At 42.9% G+C, this 17,326-nt stretch overlaps 1 long non-coding RNA gene across 1 annotated transcript; it reads left to right on the top strand.

Moving 5' to 3' along the window:
* The first annotated feature begins 16,393 nt into the window (after window positions 1-16,393).
* Window positions 16,394-16,787, top strand: LOC112237732. Its single transcript, XR_006084462.1, has 3 exons — window positions 16,394-16,450; window positions 16,572-16,641; window positions 16,730-16,787. It is a non-coding gene; the product is annotated as an uncharacterized LOC112237732 (long non-coding RNA).
* Window positions 16,788-17,326: the final 539 nt, after the last annotated feature.

Below are 17,326 nucleotides of genomic sequence, written 5' to 3'. Positions count from 1 at the left end.
GACTTCCAAGTGTGCTTCCTTCAGGAGTGTCACCTGAAGAACACAGAGGACATCAAAAGGTTCAGCAAGGACTGGAAGGCAGGTGCTTCAGTATGGAGCATAGGCAACGTGCACTCGGATGGGGTGGGGATATTATTTTAGGATACTGGGTTTGTAATTGAGGAGGAAACAATTATTATTCCAGGGAGGCTTGTATACGTAGATGGCAGGCTGAACAACAACAAGCTGTGCCTAGTAAACGTGTACGGTCCGGCATTAAAAGGGCAAAGGTTAGATTTCTTTAAGCACTTACCCAATGTTCTGTGCACAAACCGCATAGTGACAATGGGGGGGGATTTCAGCACATACTTAGAGGGGGAATATGATTTTACTGCACAATATTTTAAAGATGTTTTGGGTGACAACAACTTGGCAGACATATATAGGAGACATAATAAAAAAAGGTATAGGACACACATGGAGAAAATCAAGAGGAGCAAGCAAAAGATTAGATTATCTCTTTGTATCCAAGACCATCCAAAGCTTGAGTTTCTTCATATATCCAAACTGGTTTTCAGACCACAACACAATTGGGGCTTCTTGTGAAATTAAAGGGGTGGAGATAGGAAGAGGATTTTGGAAGTTAAACATGAAGAAGATGGAATGTGCGGAATTCAGAGCCGTCTTTACGACCTTTTATAATTCATGGAGGGATATGAAATGGGCATTTGAAAACACAGCTGAATGGTGGGAGGCATTAAAAATCAAAAGAAGGTATTTTTGTCAAATTTATAGCAAAAGGAAAAAAAAGGAAGAGAGGCATCTCGAGAAAGAACTGCAAGATGAATTACAGGCTATACATTCTGAAATAAATGAGGGTAAGCAGGTGTGCAGGGAGGAATACAGAAACATCCAAAAGAAAATAGAACACAACATTGAAACTAAGGTCAGAAACTTTATATTTTTGGACAAAATAACAGAAAAAGAACTAGATGAAAAATGTTCCAAGTGTTTTTTTTCAGAGTGTTAAAGAAAAACAAAGAAAGTGTGTAATTTCCAAATTAGAAACAGGTAGGAGAAAGTTACCAAAAAATAAGATATAATGACGCATGCTCCGGAGTTCTATCAGGCTTTGTTTAAGAAGGGAGAATTGGATAATGCAAGAGTGGAGGAATTATTAAATAATGAAGAAAGAGCCAATTTAGAAAGGGAAGTATCCAAAAAGGAAATAGAGGAGGAATTGAAATCTCTAAACACCTGGGAGTGATGGATTACCAAAATACATTTATTGGTTGTTTTTGGGGAATCCTCGGTGAGGATTTACTGGAGGTGTATAAAGAGATCTTGGTCGAGGAGATGATGCCGAAATCTATGAGGTCTGGTGTAATAAGCTTAATATACAAGAAGGGAGAAAAATACCTTTAAAAAAATTGGAGGCCCATTTTTTTGCTAAATTTGGACAATAAAAAATTGGGGAAAGTAATAACAAATAGACTGAAAGAGGTGATGCCTAGCCTGGTTAATGAAGACCAGACATGCGGGGTTATGAATAGATCCACAACATACAACCTACAGTTAACCAGGGATGTGATCGTTTGGGCCAAAGACAGAAACCTACCTTTGTGTGTGTTGAATGTTGATCAGGAGAAGGCATTTGACAGGGTCAGTCATGACTTCCTGTTCTCAATTCTAGAAAGAATTAATTGTGGTATGATTTTTGTTAATTGGATTAAGACAATGTATAAGAAAGCATACAGTAGAGTGCAAATCAACAGGTTTCTCAGCAAACCGGTACTTCAAGAAGGTGGGGTGAGACAGGGGTGCACATTGTCACCACTACTGTACGTGCCATTTGCTGAACCACTAGCGAATTTGATGAAGAACGATACATGTATAGACGGGGTGCATATCCTGGGGAGTAACGGAGAAAGGGTTAAAATTGCCCAGTATGCAGATGATACCACTTTGTTCCTATGCTCTGACCGGGCGATAGACAGGGCGATCGTACTGTTGAAAACTTATGGAGAAGCAGTGGGGTCCAAAACAAATTTGGGGAAGTCCTCTATGATGTACTGTGGTGCCTGGGAAGGGAGAACAGAGAGCAAGGGAGGCATAACTGTCTGTAAGGATGGGCTAAAAATATTAGGGGTGCATTTCTTTCAAAGGGACGGGATAAAGGAAAATTGGGAAGGAAAGATTCAAAAAGTAAAAGGTAAAACTCAATATGTGGAAAAGCAGAAGGTTAACGATCAGCGGAAAAATTATGGTAATAAAGGCAGTTATATTACCAACTTTAATCTACCTGGCACTGGTGTTCCCAATCAATGCCAGGAGTAAAATCGTTGTGACAAGGTTGATATTTTCATTAATATGGGGTGGCTCATATGAAAGTGTAAAGAGAGAGATGATGTATGGGAAAGTATCAAAGACATCCCATGTCTGTCGGTGAAACTGGATTGTCTTTTCCTCATTCAGATGTGTAAAACTTTGTTGAAAGAAATACAGCAAATCATTTCTTTGTTAGGTTGTGGTTTGGGTCCACTTTAACCAATTCAGAAATGTGGCTCTCGGCCAACTGGTAGGAGGGGCCACCACTATAACACAGGCCGAGGTAGTTAAGGCAATCTCATGCTAATTCAATGTATTCTGCGCTCGTGGGTTCGACTAAACACAACATTTCTTATTTCCATTGTAAGAATATAGAGACACTGCAAAAGTATGGATTGACTAAAGAGATACCCACACTGAAGCCTTGCACAAACAATGGCAACATCAAAGATGGTAGTGTTTGTGATGCAGAGCCAATCCTCCAGAGAGACTTGAGCCTAAATCCAGCACCTTAGACCACTTTGCCACGCTACCCAGCCTCTTCCTCAAAGCCAAACTTTCTCATCTGTTACCTAGGCTTGCTAAGCTCCCATTAATTTCAATCTCTTCTTTTTTCCTTCTTCATTTCATTTTCTTTGTTTATATCATGTCGCTTTTTCTTTCTGTGTCAACACATTTGTTTTTGCTGCTATGTCTGAAGAGCACATTTGTAGAGCACTTTAACAAGCTCAGAAAGGTGGAATGGAGTTCTTCGGCTTGCAAGCATCCCCCTTTTTCCTCCAAACATAATGATGGTCATTATGGCCAGTTCTATTTTTGTGTCATCAGACCAAAGAATATTTCTCCAAAAAGTACCATCTTTGTCCCCATGTGCAGTTGCAAACCGTAGTCTGGCTTTTTTTTATGGCTTCTTCCTTGCTGAGCGGCCTTTCAGACTATGTCAATATAGGACTCGTTTTACTGTGGACATAGATACTTTTGTACCTGTTTCCTCCAGCATCTTCACAAGGTCCTTTGCTGTTGTTCTGGGATTAATTTGCACTTCTCGCACCAAAGTACGTTCATCTCTAGGAGACAGAACACATCTCCTTCCTGAGCGGTATGACGGCTGCGTGGTCCCATGGTGTTTATACTTGCATTCTATTGTTTGTACAGATTAACGTGGTACCTCCACCGGTACACCTCCAATTGACTCAAATGTTGTCAATTAGCCTATCAGAAGCTTCTAAAGACATGACATCATTTTCTGGAACTTTCCAACCTGTTTAAAGGCACAGTCAATTTAGTGAATGTAAACTTCTGATCCACTGGAATTGTGATACAGTGAATTATAAGTGAAATAATCTGTCTGTAAACAATTGTTGGAAAAATGACTTGATCAAATTAATTTGTAATTTGATCAAAGTAGATGTCCTAACCGACTTGCCAAAACTATAGTTTGTTAACAAGACATTTGTGGAGTGGTTGAAAAATGAGTTTTAATGACTCCAACCTACGTGTATGTAAACTTCCGACTTCAACTGTATATACATATTTTGTGCACATTTGTTTACATCCTCATTAGTGAGCATTTCTCCTTCGCCAAGATAATCCATCCATCTGACAGTTGTGGCATATCAAGAAGCTGATTTTTAAAAACCATGATCATACACAGGTGCACCTTGTGCTGGGGAGAATAAAAGGTCACTCTAAAATGTGCAGTTTTGTCACACAACACAATGCTTCAGATCTTTCAAGTTTTGAACTTGCATGAGGCAAATGGTGGTTACACCAGATAGTGACTGGTGTTCTGATCCATGTCCCTACCTTTTTTAAGGTATATGTGACCAACAGATATCCTAATCCATAGATTAGGGCCTGATGAATTTATTTAAATTGACTGATTTGCTCATATGAACTGTAACTCAGTAAAATCTGAGAAATTGTTGCATGTTGCGTTTATATTTCTGTTCAGTGAATTACATATATTGTATATACACACATACTCACGCATAAATTATGTTTTTATTAGGATAAGTGACAATAACATTTACTTCCATTGTGTGTTTAAAAAATATATATTCCTCTGTTTCAGTTTCTCTTTCCAGCTGAGTAAACTTTGGTTGATGAACCTCAGGTTTGAGGACAATTCCATTTAAATTCCAGTGAATTAAGGAAAATACCTAGAAATTCCAATTCTCTTAAATGTTTTTCAATGAAGAACGTGTAATTTGAATCTGGTTTAGTTTCTGAATTGACTGGCATTGAAATGGAATTAACCACAACCCATGATGACTAATGATAAAATAATACATGCTGTATCTCCAAACTACCACTAGAGGGCAACACTGCCTGGCATGTCTTGCAATGAGAATGGGCCAAGCGTTACGATATGGAATAGCATGAATACAATGAGGGATTCCGTGTACAGCACTTTAAAATGAAAGTGAATGTGATCTCTAAAGCAAACTGGATATTGCTTGAAGAGATTCCATTGTGTATGATGATGTCATGCAAGGAAGCTGAGTTGTCAAAACACACTGTCAAAACATTGGAGGTAGAACGGGTAGGTTAATTACCTGAGAAAGGTAGAAACAATGTAAAAATATTTTTGCAACGTATCCACAGCCAGTCAGTTGCACAACATTGGGATCTATAAGGCATAGATTTGAGTTTTTCAACAGCGGTAGCTATACAGTACTGGATTTATTGTTGTTACTATCTAACTTACATGTATGTTTTGCTTTCTCTCACAGTCCTGTCAAATGACCACTGTACAGCTGTTATGGTGATCAGGGTTGACTTTAATTCAGTTAGTTCAGTAAAATGTCTTCATAATAAATGATGGGAGATTTGAATTAAATTATTCACTGAATTGACCCTAGCCCTGGTGGTGACTATACAAAATATTCTTTATACAGGGAGAAGATGGAGTTTAGTTCAGTCGAAAAGCAAGAGGTTTGTGTTGTTCAATGGCACCTTGTAGAGGTCGACCGATTATGATTTTTCAACGCCAATACCGATTATTGGAGGACCAAAAAAAGCCGATACGGATTAATCGGCCGATTTTTAAAAATGTATTTATTTATTTGTAATAATGACAATTACAACAATACTGAATGAACACTTTTATTTTAACTTAATATAATACATCAATAAAATCAATTTAGCCTCAAATAAATAATGAAACATGTTCAATTTGGTTTAAATAATGCAAAAACAAAGTGTTGGAGAAGAAAGAAAAAGTGCAATATGTGCCATGTAAAAAAGCTAAGGTTTAAGTTCCTTGCTCAGAACATGAGAACATATGAAAGCTGGTGGTTCCTTTTAACACAAGTCTTCAATATTCCCAGGTAAGACATTTTAGGTTGTAGTTATTATAGAAATTATAGGACTATTTTTCTCTCTACCATTTGACTTGGATGTTCTTATAGGCACTTTGATATTGCCAGTATAACAGTATAACAGTGTAACAGCTTCCGTCCCTCTCCTCGCCCCTACCTGGGCTCGAACCAGGAACACATCGACAACAGCCACCCTCGAAGCATCGTTACCCATCGCTCCACAAAAGGGGAACAACTACTCCAAGTCTCAGAGCGAGTGACGTTTGAAACGTTGGACTAGTTAACCGTATGGTTGCAAGATTGAATCTCCGAGCTGACAGGGTAAAAATCTGTCGTTCTGCCCCTGAACAAGGCAGCTAACCCGCCATTCCTAGCCCGTCATTGAAAATAAGAATGTGTTCTTAACTGAATTGCCTAGTTAAATAAAGGTGTAAAAAAAAATGTATATATATATATTTATATATACACACTGCTCAAAAAATAAAGGGAACACTTAAACAACACAATGTAACTCCAAGTCAATCACACTTCTGTGAAATCAAACTGTCCACTCAGGAAGCAACACTGATTGACAATAAATGTCACATGCTGTTGTGCAAATGGAATAGACAACAGGTGGAAATTATAGGCAATTAGCAAGACACCCCCAATAAAGGAGTGGTTCTGCAGGTGGGGACCACAAACCACTTCTCAGTTCCTGTGCTTCCTGGCTGATGTTTTGGTCACTTTTGAACGCTGGCGGTGCTTTCACTCTAGTGGTAGCATGAGACGGAGTCTACAACCCACACAAGTGGCTCAGGTAGTGCAGCTCATCCAGGATGGCACATCAATGCGAGCTGTGGCAAGAAGGTTTGCTGTGTCTGTCAGCGTAGAGTCCAGAGCATGGAGGCGCTACCAGGAGACAGGCCAGTACATCAGGAGACGTGGAGTAGGCCGTAGGAGGGCAACAACCCAGCAGCAGGACTGATACCTCCGCCTTTGTGCAAGGAGGAGCACTGCCAGAGCACTGCAAAATGACCTCCAGCAGGCCACAAATGTGCATGTGTCTGCTCAAACGGTCAGAAACAGACTCCATGAGGGTGGTATGAGGGCCTGACGTCCACAGGTGGGGGTTGTGCTTACAGCCCAACACAGTGCAGGACGTTTGGCATTTGCCAGAGAACACCAAGATTGGCAAATTCGCCACTGGCACCCTGTGCACTTCACAGATGAGAGCAGGTTCACACTGAGCACGTGACAGACGTGACAGAGTCTGGAGATGCCGTGGAGAACGTTCTGCTGCCTGCAACATCCTCCAGCATGACTGGTTTGGCGGTGGGTCAGTCATTGTGTGGGGTGGCATTTCTTTGGGGGGCCGTACAGCCCTCTGCTCGCCAGAGGTAGCCTGACTGCCATTAGGTACCGAGATGAGATCCTCAGACCCCTTGTGAGACCATATGCTTGTGCGGTTGGCCCTGGGTTCCTCCTAATGCAAGACAATGCTAGACCTCATGTGGCTGGAGTGTGTCAGCAGTTCCTGCAAGAGGAAGGCATTGATGCTAGGGACTGGCCCGCTCGTTCCCCAGACCTGAATCCAATTGAGCACATCTGGGACATCATGTCTCGTTCCATCCACCAACGCCACGTTGCACCACAGACTGTCCAGGAGTTGGTGGATGCTTTAGTCCAGGTCTGGGAGGAGATCCCTCAGGAGACCATCTGCCACCTCATCAGGAGCATGCCCAGGCATTGTAGGGAGGTCATACAGGCACGTGGAGGCCACACACACTAAAAAGCCTCATTTTGACTTGCTGTTTTCATTTTGTTTTAAGGACATTACATCAAAGTTGGATCAGCCTGTAGTGTGGTTTTCCACTTTAATTTTGAGTGTGACTCCAAATCCAGACCTCCATGGGTTGATAAATTTGATTTCCATTGATAATTTTTGTGTGATTTTGTTGTCAGCACATTCAACTATGTAAAGAAAAAAGTATTTAATAAGAATATTTCATTCATTCAGATATCGGATGTGTTATTTTAGTGTTCCCTTTATTTTTTGAGCAGTGTATATATATATATAAATATAATTGGTGTCCAAAAATGCCGATCCTATTCCGATTAATCGGTCGATCTCTGATTAGGATCAAGAATCGTTACCCCCTACCCGATGTCCACCGCCTTGGAGTTGGCCCTAGGAGCCCAATTCTTCACCAAACTGGACCTCTGCAACGCTTAAAATCTGGTGATAATCAGGGAGATGAGAGGGAAATGTAATTTAACACCCCTAGTGGTCACTGAGTATTTAGTCATGACCTTTGGAATATCGAACTCACTGGCAGTCTTTCAGTCACTGATCAATGACACTCTTAGGGATATGTTGAACAAGTTCGTCTTGTTTTGGTCTTGACGACATCCTGATCTTCTCCAAAAACCCTTCTGGAACACATACAACCCTGTCCCACCTCACTCAATGTCAGGTTTTTGCAGGAATCCCGAGGCTGACAGGGCATTCATAGAGATCTCCTGGACCCATCCTACTCGCCCCTTTGTGGTAGAGGTGGACGCCTTGGACACCTGAGCTGGTGCGGTACTTTCACAGCGGAACGAGGAGGACAAGAAACTGCACTCATGCACCTTTCTCTCCAAGCGGGTCTCACCAGCGGAAGGCAACTACGATGTAGGCAAATGGGAGCTTTTGGCAAGTTAAGTGGGCCCTTGAGGGGTGGAGACACTGGTTGGAACCACTGCTTTATATTCTGGTCTCTTCTCTGCACCTGGGTCCAAACTTTCCACGTCAAAGTTATAGCATCTCTTAATCCCTTCTCTTAACATGTATGGCCCCAAAACATAATCAAGCAGCTGACCAATTACGCAAGACTTTAGTTCGAAGTTAACTGAGATTAATCAACAACTGGATACATTTCTTTATTTCTAAAGTGAAACTATCCTCCGCATTGGAGTATCTCTACAAGTACAAGTTTAACCAGTATTTCAGTTGTTTTACCGTCCCATGAAGAAGTGTGGCAGGCCTGTGAGGAAGGATCCTACAGCCATGAGGAAACAGCCCACAGCAATGAACCTGGGCCGGTGCAGCTTCGCCTCAAAATGGCTGACCACAGCCAGGAACAGCAGGTTACCTGCAAGAAACCACAACACTACAGTAGCCAGGAATCTCAAATTATAAATGCTGTTTAAAAAAATAAAAAATAAAATGGCATATCAGTTTGGATACTAGGCTGCAACAACATAGTATCAAAAAAAACAATGTTAGGGGTTTGACAGTAGAGTCATGGACAAACGCCAGTCAATCAATTAATAGGAACAACTATAAAACTGGACAGTATTGAGAGCAGAGTCTGATTGAACCACAAAAAAATGGATCATACTGTAGTCTGTATCTGGTTTTACTTAATGAATTCTCAAGCAACTCAATGTTATTGTTGAAACCCATCTCAAAGCTGCCGTCTATGAGTCCGATGAGAGAGCTGGACAGGTCAAAGTGTCTCTCTGAGTGATGGCACTGTTCATGTAGGTCCCTGACAGAGCTTTGGTGAAGGAGGCGAACACAGGGCCACGATGAACTGCTGACAAACACAAGAGAGAGAACATTAGTGTGTGTTTGTCCGTGTGTATGTGCATGCATGGATGCGTGGGCAGACACAGTGCATGAGTAGCTGAGGTGGCCTGTAAAAAGAACGGACACAAGTTTACATCTGCAAAGTTCTGGCGCTTTCTTTATTCTGAAGAATGTTTTTTTCTCTTGTTCCATTGTCTATTTTCTTGTTAGTACTTTGAAAATATTCACATCAAACAAGTGCACACTTTAAATTACACAACATAAATGCACTTTACCTAAAGCAGAATTCAAAAATGTTCCACAAATAACCCTGTCTTAGTGTATGGTTTCACATGAAAACCACAATGTATTTCACATTCATACAATAGAAACACCTATATATGAAACCATAAATAACTGAATGTTTCTCTATATACCGCTACCTCTATAGAAAAGTGACAACAATACATTCAGCTTTAAGATAGTGGCACCTCCAGAAAATCGTCTCTCTCTCACTGTATGCACTAAAAGTCCACCAGACTGAGCGTGCTCGGCCAGTTTACCAGCTAGTGACCACAATTTTACACAAAACAACCAATAACATGTAAAACCAACTCAGAAATCCCTAACAAATGGATTCTTGATAAAAAATCTCCTAGACAAAATCCAGTACAAGTAAACTACTCAGTAAACATAGTCTCTGTGACTCGTAAATGTTTTTTTTTACCTCAGCTAGCATCAAGCTAACATATACTCTCACTCAATGTAAATCACCTTCTTCTCTCACTCAGTTCGACACAAAGCCAAAACAAAACCTTTCCTAACGTGATAATATCTGGACAAAGTTGTTAAATAGCATGTTATTACATATTGTGTATATATTTGAACGTTTGAAGTGCTGTTACATACCTGTAATAGTAAAAGAACTGACACAGTTTACCTCTGTAAAGTTCTGGTCCTTATTCTGCAGAATGGTGAGCGCTGGGCCAGAACTTGCTGTTTCTCCTGCTACAACTTGAAGACAGTGAAAAATTATCATTAAATAAATGGGACTTGTCAATTCTTGAATAAAAATCTTTAATGAACATGAATTTAAATACAATTGACTTGAGGATCAGAGCAGGCAGGCTGACTGGCTAGCCCTGAAGGCCCTCTGCCTCTACCTCTGTGTGGTTCATCTCAACCAAGAGGTTGTGTGGGTTGTCTTTCTCTGTGGGTGTGAATCATTATGACCTCTCCCTCTGCCTGACATTTGGCTGACCAGAAGCCTTCTGCTCTTTCTTGCTCACATAAACAGGCGGAATGGCCTCTGGGGTAACCTCCTCCTCCATCTAATGCCTCTTCCACCTCCTCTTTCTGACTGTGTTTGATTGAGGTCACTTGTTCTCTCTCACTGGGTGTTGGATAGTTCCTCCTCCTCTGTGTCTTTGTGAGTTTGGAGGGAGTTATCCTGTTCCGACTTCCTCTAAGGGTGTGCACCGTAATCTCTTTCAGTGTGTTGAGGGGTTCAGTGGTTTTGGATGGAGTCTGAAGTTCGATCTCTAGAGATGACTGTGGGGTCTGTCCTGTGGTGGTGTCCCCCTCCCTCCAAACACCCAGCCACTGAGACATGTGATGAGGCCAAGAAAGATCCCTCTGGAAGGACGGGATAGGACACATCACAACACTGCTGCTCATTCACATATCATTCATATACAATGTTTACTGTTTCCAACATGAATGTATTGTAATGTGCAGAACAATGCCGGTCCGGTGGTTAAAGCTTGGAGAACTTTCCAGTTCATCAGCCCCATCATCACCTACATGTGTGGGGGATCCCAGGTATGTGTCATTGTAACTAGCTAATCCTAATCTACATTGTCAGTCATTTGATCTTGATGGAAATGTGTCACAGCCATTGCTGAAGTGGTTTTGTTGATGTTGTCTTGTTGTTTATCTCAACAGCAGGTGGTGGTGAGGATGCACCACGTGAGTAGGGTGAGAGGCCTGGAGACTCAACTGGTGTGGGCCATCTCCAAGGAGACATCCAGGCTTAGTCCAGAGGGCATCCCCTACTGTGCCACCAAAGTGCAGTCCATCACTTGGATCCAGGTAAGACGTAAATACTACTGAAATAGTATTAGATCAGGCTTTTCTTCACTTATTCCATTTGGCCTTAACATGTATTCTCTCTGTGTCAGCATGTGGCTGGCAGGGTGACCCACTATGCATCTCACCTCCGCCACAAGACGTCTGTGGACGTGACGCTTGGCTGCTACCAGGTAAATAAACAGTTTCCCATGTATATAGACTAGACATTACTGGGCATTTTTACATTAGATTTGGTGTGTTTTCTAATCGAATCAAATCAAATTTATTTATATAGCCCTTCGGACATCAGCTGATATCTCAAAGTGCTGTACAGAAACCCAGCCTAAAACCCCAAACAGCAAGCAATGCAGGTGTAGAAGCACGGTGGCTAGGAAAAACTCCCTAGAAAGGCCAAAACCTAGGAAGAAACCTAGAGAGGAACCAGGCTATGTGGGGTGGCCAGTCCTCTTCTGGCTGTGCCGGGTGGAGATTATAACAGAACATGGCCAAGATGTTCAAATGTTCATAAATGACCAGCATGGTTGAATAATAATAAGGCAGAACAGTTGAAACTGGAGCAGCAGCACAGTCAGGTGGAAGTTGAAACTGGAGCAGCAGCATGGCCAGGTGGACTGGGGACAGCAAGGAGTCATCATGTCAGGTAGTCCTGGGGCATGGTCCTAGGGCTCAGGTCAGTTGAAACTGGAACAGCAGCATGGCCAGGTGGACTGGGGACAGCAAGGAGTCATCATGTCAGGTAGTCCTGGGGCATGGTCCTAGGGCTCAGGTCCTCCGAGAGAGAGAAAGAAAGAGAGAAGGAGAGAATTAGAGAACGCACACTTAGATTCACACAGGACACCGAATAGGACAGGAGAAGTACTCCAGATATAACAAACTGACCCCAGCCCCCGACACATAAACTACTGCAGCATAAATACTGGAGGCTGAGACAGGAGGGGTCAGGAGACACTGTGGCCCCATCCGAGGACACCCCGGACAGGGCCAAACAGGAAGGATATAACCCCACCCACTTTGCCAAAGCACAGCCCCCACACCACTAGAGGGATATCTTCAACCACCAACTTACCATCCTGAGACAAGGCTGAGTATAGCCCACAAAGATCTCCGCCACGGCACAACCCAGGGGGGCGCCACCCCAGACAGGATGACCACAACAGTGAATCAACCCACTCAGGTGACGCACCCCCTCCAGGGATGGCATGAGAGAGCCCCAGTAAGCCAGTGACTCAGCCCCTGTAATAGGGTTAGAGGCAGAGAATCCCAGTGGAAAGAGGGGAACCGGCCAGGCAGAGACAGCAAGGGCGGTTCGTTGCTCCAGAGCCTTTCCGTTCACCTTCCCACTCCTGGGCCAGACTACACTCAATCATATGACCCACTGAAGAGATGAGTCTTCAGTAAAGACTTAAAGGTTGAGACCGAGTTTGCGTCTCTGACATGGGTAGGCAGACCGTTCCATAAAAATGGAGCTCTATAGGAGAAAGCCCTGCCTCCAGCTGTTTGCTTAGAAATTCTAGGGACAATTAGGAGGCCTGCGTCTTGTGACCGTAGCGTACATGTAGGTATGTACGGCAGGACCAAATCAGAGAGATAGGTAGGAGCAAGCCCATGTAATGCTTTGTAGGTTAGCAGTAAAACCTTGAAATCAGCCCTTGCTTTGACAGGAAGCCAGTGTAGAGAGGCTAGCACTGGAGTAATATGATCAAATGTTTTGGTTCTAGTCAGGATTCTAGCAGCCGTATTTAACACTAACTGAAGTTTATTTAGTGCTTTATCCGGGTAGCCGGAAAATAGAGCATTGCAGTAGTCTAACCTAGAAGTGACAAAAGCATGGATTAATTTTTCTGCATCATTTTTGGACAGAAAGTTTCTGATTTTTGCAATGTTACGTAGATGGAAAAAAGCTGTCCTCGAAATGGTCTTGATATGTTCTTCAAAAGAGAGATCAGGGTCCAGAGTAACGCCGAGGTCCTTCACAGTTTTATTTGAGACGACTGTACAACCATTAAGATTAATTGTCAGATTCAACAGAAGATCTCTTTGTTTCTTGGGACCTAGAACAAGCATCTCTGTTTTGTCCGAGTTTAATAGTAGAAAGTTTGCAGCCATCCACTTCCTTATGTCTGAAACACATGCTTCTAGCGAGGGCAATTTTGGGGCTTCACCATGTTTCATTGAAATTTACAGCTGTGTGTCATCCGCATAGCAGTGAAAGTTTACATTATGTTTTCGAATAACATCTCCAAGAGGTAAAATATATAGTGAAAACAATAGTGGTCCTAAAACGGAACCTTGAGGAACACCGAAATTTACAGTTGATTTGTCAGAGGACAAACCATTCACAGAGACAAACTGATATCTTTCCGACAGATAAGATCTAAACCAGGCCAGAACATGTCCGTGTAGACCAATTTGGGTTTCCAATCTCTCCAAAGAATGGGGTGATCGATGGTATCAAAAGCAGCACTAAGGTCTAGGAGCACGAGGACAGATGCAGAGCCTCGATCCGATGCCATTAAAATGTCATTTACCACCTTCACAAGTGCCGTCTCAGTGCTATGATGGGGTCTAAAACCAGACTGAAGCATTTCGTATACATTGTTTGTCTTCAGGAAGGCAGTGAGTTGCTGAGCAACAGCCTTCTCTAAAATTTTTGAGAGGAATGGAAGATTCGATATAGGCCGATATAAAAAACTATTTTCTGGGTCAAGGTTTGGCTTTTTCAAGAGAGGCTTTATTACTGCCACTTTTAGTGAGTTTGGTACACATCCAGTGGATAGAGAGCCATTTATTATGTTCAACATAGGAGGGCCAAGCACAGGAAGCAGCTCTTTCAGTAGTTTAGTTGGAATAGGGTCCAGTATGCAGCTTGAAGGTTTAGAGGCCATGATTATTTTCATCATTGTGTCAAGAGATATAGTACTAAAACACTTGAGCGTCTCTCTTGAACCTAGGTCCTGGCAGAGTTGTGCAGACTCAGGACAACTGAGGTTTGGAGGAATACGCAGGTTTAAAGAGGAGTCCGTAATTTGCTTTCTAATAATCATAATCTTTTCCTCAAAGAAGTTCATGAATTTATCACTGCTAAAGTGAAAGTCATCCTCTCTTGGGGAATGCTGCTTTTTAGTTCGCTTTGCGACAGTATCAAAAAGGAATTTCGGATTGTTCTTATTTTCCTCAATTAAGTTAGAAAAATAGGATGATCGAGCAGCAGTAAGGGCTCTTCGGTACTGCACGGTACCGTCCTTCCAAGCTAGTCGGAAGACTTCCAGTTTGGTGTGGCGCCATTTCCGTTCCAATTTTCTGGAAGCTTGCTTCAGAGCTCGGGTATTTTCTGTGTACCAGGGAGTTAGTTTCTTATGAGAAATTGTTTTCGTTTTTAGGGGTGCAACTGCATCTAGGGTATTGCGTAAGGTTAAATTGAGATCCTCAGTTAGGTGGTTAACTGATTTTTGTCCTCTGGCGTCCTTGGGTAGGCAGAGGGAATCTGGAAGGGCATCAAGGAATCTTTGTGTTGTCTGTGAATTTATAGCACGACTTTTGATGTTCCTTGGTTGGGGTCCGAGCAGATTAGTTGTTGCAATTGCAAACGTAATAAAATGGTGGTCCGATAGTCCAGGATTATGAGGAAAAACATTAAGATCCACCACATTTATTCCATGGGACAAAACTAGGTCCAGCGTATGACTGTGACAGTGAGTGGGTTCAGAGACATGTTGGACAAAACCCACTGAGTTGATGATGGCTCCGAAAGCCTTTTGGAGTGGGTCTGTGGACTTTTCCATGTGAATATTAAAGTCACCAAAGATTAGAATATTATCTGCTATGACTACAAGGTCCGATAGGAATTCAGGGAACTCAGTGAGAAACGCTGTATATGGCCCAGGAGGCCTGTAAACAGTAGCTATAAAAAGTGATTGAGTAGGCTGCATAGATTTCATGACTAGAAGCTCAAAAGACGAAAACGTCATTTTTTTTTTTTGTAAATTGAAATTTGCTATCGTAAATGTTAGCAACCCCTCCGCCTTTGCGGGATGCACGGGGATATGGTCACTGGTGTAGCCAGGAGGTGAGGCCTCATTTAAAACAGTAAATTCATCAGGCTTAAGCCATGTTTCAGTCAGGCCAATCACATCAAGATTATGATCAGTGATTAGTTCATTGACTATAATTGCCTTTGAAGTAAGGGATCTAACATTAAGTAGCCCTATTTTGAGATGTGAGGTATCATGATCTCTTTCAGTAATGACAGGAATGGAGGTGGTCTTTATCCTAGTGAGATTGCTAAGGCGAACACCGCCATGTTTAGTTTTGCCCAACCTAGGTCGAGGCACAGACACGGTCTCAATGGTGATAGCTGAGCTGACTACACTGACTGTGCTAGTGGCAGACTCCACTATGCTGGCAGGCTGGCCAACAGCCTGCTGCCTGGCCTGCACCCTATTTCATTGTGGAGCTAGAGGAGTTAGAGCCCTGTCTATGTTGGTAGATAAGATGAGAGCACCCCTCCAGCTAGGATGGAGTCCGTCACTCCTCAGCAGGTCAGGCTTGGTCCTGTTTGTGGGTGAGTCCCAGAAAGAGGGCCAATTATCTACAAATTCTATCTTTTGGGAGGGGCAGAAAACAGTTTTCAACCAGCGATTGAGTTGTGAGACTCTGCTGTAGAGCTCATCACTCCCCCTAACTGGGAGGGGGCCAGAGACAATTACTCGATGCCGACACATCTTTCTAGCTGATATGCACGCAGAAGCTATGTTGCGCTTGGTGATCTCTGACTGTTTCATCCTAACATCGTTGGTGCCGACGTGGATAACAATATCTCTATACTCTCTACACTAATAACATGTGTGTGGTAAACAGGTGTGTTGTGTGTGTTTTGAGCAGCAGACTGATATCTCAGTGGTGTACGCCACTCTCCACATGGGGCTGGACGGGCTTCTCTCCTCTTCAGCGTGGTCGGAGGCTGCCTCCTTCTCTACTCCCACCACTCAGCAGTTCACTGACCCAGAGCCTGAGGGTCACAACTGGTATGAGGTCAGACGTTACACACACATACTATTGACTAGGAGCATTAAGATCCTTCCATTGACTGATTTTTTTGTTATGTCATTGGTCACTGATTTTGAATGCTTGTTTTGTTGTCTTAGGGCTGGGAGGAGGACCTGCTGCCTGAGGAGAGGGAGGTTCCTCTGCTAAAGTGAGTTCCTCTAAATGTCTGTGTAGTCTGGGCTTGTCAGATGCTGAAGGATAGTGGTCATAATGCTGTTATCCCCCATTGACTCTAATGGTTGACATGCTCCATTCCCTCCCTTTCACAGCCTCTACCTTACCACCAAGAGAGTGGAGGACATCGCCCTGAGGCTCGTCTCCCTGCGCCAGGCCTTCACTGTGAGTGGACCCACTGTTCTTTTTGTCTCTGTGACTTGTTGTTCTCCAAGAGGAAGATGTCTCACCCTAACTCTTCCCTCTTCCCTAGACCCTGCTTGGTTCCACCCTGAGCAGGAACCATCTGTTTGTGGCGGGAAAGGACCTCCTGGGCGCTTTGGTTCAGGCCAACCACATGGTAACTCACTAACTCATTCTCTTTCAAGGGAAAGAGAGCATCCCTGAGGGGAAATGTGTTCTGTTCACTAAGATGCTCTTTTCTTTGTCATAGGACGAGGCCAAATTCATCTGTACCTATAACGACTTTGTGGACTACCTGAGTGACCCCTCCAAGCGGAATGACATTGAGAGGGAGCTGGCTGAGGCAAAGGTGAGTTCATTAACTCTTTCAAGTCTCACTGAGTTCTTCCACATGCATGTCTTTTATACATCACAGTAGCTGATCTATATGAAATCATTCCTATTTTCTCCAAATGTGTTTTCTTGTCCTAGATCCATCATGTGAACAAGATAGATGTCCTCTTTGAGCTGGTGCTGTTTGGGATGATGACAGCTCAGAAGTCCCTGATGGTGGTAAGTAGCATCTCACTGGTACATGTTTTGATCTCTCTCTATTAGCAGTTTCACTTAAATTCCTCTTCTCTTCTCTCCTCTTTTCTCCTCCTTTGTTTCCTTTAGCACCCTGGTG

The sequence above is a fragment of the Oncorhynchus tshawytscha genome, linkage group LG10 (genome assembly GCF_018296145.1).
Source record: "Oncorhynchus tshawytscha isolate Ot180627B linkage group LG10, Otsh_v2.0, whole genome shotgun sequence".
NCBI lineage: Eukaryota > Metazoa > Chordata > Actinopteri > Salmoniformes > Salmonidae > Oncorhynchus > Oncorhynchus tshawytscha.
Note: the sequence above shows the minus strand (reverse complement) of the source record. Positions and strands in the feature narration are given on the sequence as shown.